This window comes from Nanorana parkeri, unplaced genomic scaffold (genome assembly GCF_000935625.1).
Source record: "Nanorana parkeri isolate BGI_ZX_2015 unplaced genomic scaffold, ASM93562v1 scaffold2243, whole genome shotgun sequence".
Taxonomy (NCBI): Eukaryota; Metazoa; Chordata; class Amphibia; order Anura; family Dicroglossidae; genus Nanorana; species Nanorana parkeri.
Window position 1 is genome coordinate 30413 of NW_017308511.1, and position 7947 is coordinate 38359.

Genomic DNA, 7947 nt, shown 5'->3' on the forward strand with positions numbered 1-7947 from the left:
TAAAAAAAATAAATAAATAACGAAAACAAAACTATTTCATTAGTTTCGTCAAACTAAACAAATGTTTATGCTATTTTGGATTGTGCCACCAGCGCATTCTGCGCATGCGCACCGCCATCCTGGAGGCGGGGCGCATGACATCGCATACTGCACAAGTCTGTTGGGGAGCACAATTTTCTGTTCTTGCCTCGGGCACAAAAAGAGCTAGCTACGGCTCTGCTGGGTGCCTATGGGGAAGTGCTTAGCGAGGCAGGCTGATTGCACATTACTTCTTCTGGTGGTTACCACCTCTCCATGTTACAGAGGTTGGTCTTCCTCAGCCTCCTGGTTTTCAGGGGTTCTTGGTCCATTACGGTCTTACTTGCCATTTGTCAATTTCTTGGTTATTGTTTTTTTAGAAACTCCGGCCATAGTAAACATTAACTCTTGCCATGGGGCAAACCCGCACTGCAAGGGTTAACTGCTCGTTTTGGTTTAGGGTCTAAAATAAAAAAAATATATACTCACCCGATCCTCGGTCACGCCTGGGTGCTAGCCTGCGACAGCCCTGCGCTATGGTTTTTGAATCTTGCTTGCAAATTGTGAGCACTCATTGGTCAGCGTGGTCAGCTGACCGCACTTGCCTGCCATTGAGATGCCCTTCTTTTCTTGCTTGCTTGTCAATGATTTCTTAATTTTGGAGAAATAAGGGTGGCAGTGGTTCATGATGACTCCCCATTCTCCTTACTCAGTTTGAGGTTCAAAAGTCCTCATTATGTCATAAAGCCCCCAGTTTTTATCGTGGACTACAGTGGGCTCACTCACGAATGAGCAGCTCAGTATATAATCTCAGCATCTGCTGGGATGAATGAACTCCTCTGCACATGCCAGAAATTATGTAATCTTGGCACAGCCAATCTAGATGGCTGAAGATCCTGAACCTGGAAGAAGGTGTGGGTGCCAACAAGGGAGCTTGTGCATGTGAATGGGAGCAATGAAGCAGAGGTGAGTATAGCTCTGCTTTAAGCAAAAGAAAACTGAGCAGGGCTGACACCACTCACTCCCCAAAAATGAAAGAGGGCATTTATTTCTGATCAAAATCTATTTTCTGTGCTATACTTGCAGGATCTTTAGAGGAATGAAACATTGGGAAATGTGCATGTATTGCAGAGATGCACTTTTTATTTATTTTTTGGCTTGACATGCACTTCAAAGGTTTTACTCTTTGCAAAAGATGTTCCCACTGGCATTCGTATTTGAACTGTAAAAGTGCTGTTTGCTATGGACAACAGTTTCTTTCCCTTGACTTTTATTTGTAAAGGTGGCAATACATTAAAAGTTCGTACGACCTGCCCATCTTGGACAGGCAGATCGTATTTGCGATCATCGCAAGTCCTCCCCACTGAGGGGAGGGCTTGCAGATGATTGCAATGGTGAGCGGGCTGTGCGGCTTTCGTCTTGTGACCGTGCTACCAATTGTATGATTTTTTTTCGCACGCTGCCCATCAACCATCAGAGGTTTGTACGACCTCATTGATCAGCTCCACAGGAATTGCTTCTAATGCTCTCCTTTCCTGGTGGGTCCTCTAGTGGCAATGAATAGAATGTCATTTTTGTTCTGACACTGACATGTGTTGCACATGCAAAGTGCAGCCCAGTCACCTTAACACCACTTGCCACGCCTTTCCTTGAAAGTTTCATTTACTCTGTGCTAGTCATACAGCAACTTCAGGAGAAACAAGTCAGAACACGGGAGGTAAGAAAATGTTTATAACTTGCAAACTGTGTGTAAACCTGTGCAGGTGCCATTGAGACATTATAAGTTTCTTGCCATAGCCAATAGGACAAAGGCTGTAATGTCCTGTTCGCCTTTTAACTATATTACAAATACATTTACGGCAGGTCTAAAATGATTTACAGCTCAAGACTGAAATACCGTTTAAATAGGTAAGAATCCAAGTGTGGAATATGCAGTCAGTTTAGCTGTAATATGAAAGGAGAGCATTAGAAGCAATGGCTGTGGAGCTGATCAATGAGGTCTTACAAACCTCTGAAGGAAATAATTACTGATTAGTCCACCCTAAATCCAATTTTCCATTTTTGGAACATATGGTGGAAGAGAGACGTGTTTACTGGTGTCTTAATTTTATTGGGGTCCTCAGCAGTGATTTGTCTTCACTTAAGTTCTTAGCTCCACCCACAATACGATAGAGACCCCATTAAGGAGATTGTAGGGATCATTAAAGACAAAAACTCAATTGGAGGGATTTCACCTCTGAAGTCCTTGAGAGACATAGGGTGTCAGTAATTTAGTGAATGTTTCCTCACACAAGTCTGAATTTTGGGTGGATTGCTCTCTCGATGTTTCTACAAACAACAATTTATGACTTATGTTGGAAGAGTTTGCTGATTTTGTTAGGACTTGTATCCCCTGTGTATACCTCCCAGATTACATTGTAGAAGTTTCAGAAAACAGGGTTGCTGCAGTATAGGAAGGTTTCTTGCACCTTAGCTAACTGATAACAGCAGATTGTTAAGTATACTGTCCTGTATGTGAAAGTAATTAACTTTATTTCAGCTCTATTGTCCAGGTGAAAATCTAAGAGTTTATATTCGTTCTTTCAGAGCTGCATAAAACTCCTGGGAAATATATGTCATAACTAGACAAGCTTGAAGGAAATGTAAACTTGCATAGCCATCAGGCATGTGACCTTAGTGCACAGCTTTCTAGTATGTGTTGCTGCTATTGTATGTTTGTTTTGTTTACAGTTGCTAAGTCGCTGTCATTCCGTTATAAATCAATGCTTGTACTGTACAAATTCAATGCTGTAAATGTTTTGTTAATTTATAATGCAATGGCATATATTGTAGATATTCATTGATCATTCTGAACAGTGTACAGTGCTCAGTGCTTTTTTTCTGACACTTTTTATTGACTTGACATGACATGAGTGTTTTAACATAATACAATTTTATTGTACGAGACAGAGAAGTCAGGTACTGTAAAGTTATAACATGAAATACAGAAATACATCCAAAACAACATTCAATACATTCAAATAAAATGTACAAAGAAATGATAGGACGCTTTCCACTGTCTAATGGGTTAAATTATCCACAATAGTGATATCGTCATCAAGATACCCAATCACCACTGAGGAATATACAGTCAGGTAAGAAACGAGAGAGAAAGGGAATGGGGCGGGAACGGGGGGGAGGGGGGAGGAATTAATTGACGGGGAGGAAGTGAGCGGCACATTGATTCCAGTCCACACAAAGGTCTGTAGTAATATATAACAAGGGTGTATCATGACAAAGTTTGTGAAAAGTATAATCTTATCAATGAGAAGTTAAAGCATTAGTGTAATTGTGCCTGGGTTCATTTGTCCCTTAAAGGCTTGACAAGGGGTGGACCTAATGGTTAGCAGTGTCTATACAGTGGAGAGGGTTCAGTATTCTGGGGTGCTCATACAATGTATCCAGGGGCCCCATAGGTCATTCTTGAACTGCAGTAGCTCTGGTTAATGTGTGTGTAAATACTAAGGGCCTGTTCACACAACGTCCGTTTTCTGTGCTGACCTGGTTCCGTACGCTCCTGCACTAAAAATGCATCACAATGTATCCCTATGTGTTTTATGGGCTACAGTTCTCACTTGCGCAGTCCGTTCAGGATACGACAGAAAAAATACTGCATGTCACATTATGTACGGTCAGGAAACGCAAAACGCGTCAAAAATGCACTAACATACTGACAGCCCCACTCCAGCAAAAAAAAAAGTAAAAAAAAAAAAACTGCAACGCATCAAAAACGCACTGCATCAGTAGCACCGCGTCTGCAGATCCGCACCTGATCAGGTCCTGATATCATGTGAACAGGCCCTTAAAGGTTTTTGTAATTGCCTCTTGAGTGAACTCAGACCCTAGATCCTGTTCCCATTAAGCAATTTAGAAGGGGAATTGGGTAGATCATCCAGTCAATAGGAGGTCATAGAGTAAAGAGACAGTATGTTCTTTCCAAACATTGACAAAGAAGTTCAAAATGTGTGCAGGGACTGTGGGGGGAACTCAATTCATGAAAAGAATTATAAGTCTTCCATTTGAAAAAATTTTAATAATTTTTCGGTAAGGGGGGTCTGATCTGGTAGGAGGTGCTGTGAGGGCTTAAAGCAGCACTAAACTCAGAAATTAAATAATACATTCTATTATATAAATAATCAATGACGGTGTACCTTTTTTTTTTTGTCATTGTTCAGCTCTAAATGCTCCAAAATCAGTTTTTTTTTTCTCCATCCACAACTTCCTGCCAGAGGATGGCTACTTTTCTTCTCCATGGTCCCTATGTGTGCTGAAAAGTAGCCACCCTCTTTGCTGGTTCATGTGAAGGACTACAACATGCTGAGGGCGTGTCTTCTCAGTCTCCGCCCACAAATCCTCCCCTCTAGACTCTGCAAGGAGATGGGACTTCTTCAGCTCTCCCACACTAATATATAATCATTGATTTCTTTCCTCCTGGATTACCAAGGAGGGAGTGCGCGGGGAGCTGCTTGTGAGGAGATTCAGCATGCTGTCACCAGCCTCATACTTTCTCTTGAGTCTCAGCTCACATGCTGAATCTGGTCACGCAGTCACAGAGGAGACGGCTACTACATTTGTAGTAAACTTGATTGTCGTAGATTTGTTGTAAAGCTGTTGAAACTGTCAGTGTGTTTCATGAGGAGGGGGTAGGGGAGGCTGCTGTGTGCAGTGAGAGATGATACCTCTGCCTCGTGGCAGTTGTAGGCAAAGAAAGATGTGCACGTGACCAGAATCAACTTGCACGGCTCTTTCTAAGTGACAGGAAGTGTGAGGGGAGAGAAGAGAGACGGAAGCGAGCACAGCAGACTATCTAAAGGGATTAAAATAGTAAGACTTTATTTGGAAACATAAATAAATGTGGCTTTGGAGAATGTGCATTGTGAAGATGTGTATAAGGAGAAAAAGCTGTGGGTTTTGTGTCGCTTTAAGGACGCAGCCACAAAGGTCTGGTGAATGAGAGAAGGTATGTCTTGATTTCATTGAAGAAGCGTGATGTTATGGACTCTAGGGAGGAAGGCTGGTTTCTCCATAACTGGGTCTTATATAGGAAGACATATACGTATGCATATGAGAGAATTCCAATAGGGTGCAATGGAGACAGACAGAATGGATGTGTGTGGGATTGAGAATGGAGCCAGAGTGATCAATTGAAGGGAAACTGTACAGGTGATTTATGTTTCTCAGTCGTGACCCATAATTTGTGTCAGTGGGCATATATACCCCTAAACTCTTTAGGGCTTTAGGTTGTCAAGAAAAATGGTATTTAGTTTGCTGAGATATTTGTTCTGACCAGGTAATAGGGAGAAATCTAAAGAAATCCTTTGATTTGGTGTAATTAACTTTTGATTCTTCTTACAAACAAGCCGCACTTCCATGGATCTTCATCAGTTAAAGCAACTTTTAACAAATACATACTGTGAAACAAAGCTCCCATTTGTATAACACATCTAGAGATGAGAGCTGTTATACACATGGGAGTTTTGTTTCACAGTTGGTATTCGTTAAATCAATAACTATGAATATCCATAGAAGAGCGGCTTGTTTATAAGAAGAATCATCCGTTGGAGGTGGAGGCGTGCCTGCTTTGCCTGCACCCGTGGTGTGATTATTGCTTAGTGTGGCATGAGAATTGTGCGGTGGACTGTTTGCACTGCTAACTTTAAAGTTACTGACCATTCAAAATTCTGAAATTCATCAAGAAGGGAAAGACAAGATAGGATTAGAGACAATGAGAATTAAATCATCATCATAGCGGAGCCATCTTATGTTGCTTAAGCGTTATGTCCTTGATAGAAGGGTTAAGGTGTCCATACACTGTGCGAATTTCAGCTGGTTCTTCAGGAGTGCAGGCCGAATGAAAAAAAATAGCGTAGTGTATGGCCAGGTGTTCCAAAGCAAGGATATAAAGACAAGTGTAAAGGGAACATCCCTGTCAGGTTACATTCGTGATAAAAACGGGCACAGCTAAAATTCTGTGAACTCTTACTCTTGCCAAAGACGTGTGCTAGAGGCCCATTATTCTCTCCTGGAATATTTAGGGAAGGCCTATTTGTTGAAAATCTAGGCGATCAAATACCTTCTCGTTGTCTATGCAAATCAATCATAAAGGGAGTGCACGTACCTTGGTGTAAAGGTGCCCATACACAGTACGATTATCATACGATAATCGCGGGAAATCCTGCGATCGTACGATAATCGCAAAGTGTATGGAAGGCGTGCAACCGTTTCTACTGTACGGTCGCACGTCTTCCGTCGAACAAGCAGGCTGGAAAGCCTGCGTGCTTGTTAGACAACTGCCGAAACTATCCAGTGTGCGCACACTGCCCGTTCAGTATTGCAGTCATCGGAAGCCTGCCCCTCAGGGGGGCGGGCTTGCAATGATCGCAAGTACGATCTGCCTGTCCAGGATGGGCAGATCGTACGTTTTTTAAAATTACTTTACAACCCTCGCAAGAATTGTACAGTGTATGGCCACCTTAAGACGGGGGATAAACCTTAAGAGTGTTATCCTTTTCCTGTTGGCCAGGGACAAATCCAATTTGCTCTATGGATGAGGTAGGGAATGCATTTCTTATGTCTCTTCACAAGGAGTTTAGCGTAGATTTTTAGATTCACATTCATCAAAGAAATTGGCCTTTGCCTAGTGCATTAAGAAGGATCTTTGTTATCCATGGGAATTATGCTAATGTGGGATTCCTGCGTGTGGTATGAAAGAACAAATCTCAGAAATTGCATTATAGGTTGCCTCTAGTTGGCAGAGAGTTGGTTTAACCCCTTGCCGTCCACCATTGTAAAATTATGGGTGGGCGTGCATTTACTTCCTGGGCAGGACCCCGAATCTAAACAGCCGTTACCGGCTGTTACATACAAGCGTTTGGCACGCTGATCTCTCCTCCTTCGCTCTCTAAAGGCAGAAGCGATGTATATTACATCACTTCCGCCTTTAGCTGTCATTCCTCTGGCTAAGAGCCAGAGAAGAAGCTGGTGAAGCAGAATTCTGCTTCATCAACCTCTTTGGGGGTTCCCAGGTGACATTAAGGGACTCCATAGAGGACCTGTCGGTGTATATTGGCTATCACTTAGGGGGCTTGTTAGCTTGTTAGCCCCCTATGTGATGGCAATCAAGTTAAGTGTTAAAGAAAATTGAGTCCCACATAAAAAAAAAAAAATTTAAGTCCCCCACCCCCATGCACATATAAACGTAAATACGTGTCAGGTGTGCCTACCTGCGAAAACAACCATTACGCCACACATGTTACATATCGCCGCGAACATCGGAGTGCGAGCAATAATTCTAGGGCCATCAGTCACTGATAACACTAAACTGATGAGCGGTAAAAGCTTTCAAAGCGTCGCCTATGGACAGCTTGACATATTTGGTGTCTATTTACCCGACATGACCCCTTATTTTATATTTTACCAAAAAATTGGGGTGATAATAAATGTTTCATAACCTTAATAGGGAAACAGGTTTTAGGGTAAAAAAATGTAGGGTACTTTTTTGTTATATAGTAAAAAATGAAACCCCCAGTGCTGATTAAATATCACCAAAAGAAAGCTCTATCTGTCCCCAAAAAATTGTATAAAATTAATTTCAGTACAGCGTTGCATGACGGAATAAATGTCAACGTACTGCAGCGCTGAATACTGAAAAATGGCCTGGTCAGCAAGTGGTTAAAAATCATTTGTAAAAGGTTCTAAGGAGGCGGTCTGGGCCAGGACTCTTATCATCTGCAGTGAAAGGGGAGGCTAGATATGCTTTTGTGGCTTGATTAACCACTTCTGGGCCACAATACGTAAATATATACGGAGTTTATCCGATTAACCGATTAATCAAACTTAATAATCGGCTAACTAATCGATTTTGAAAATAATCGTTAGCTGCAGCTCTAA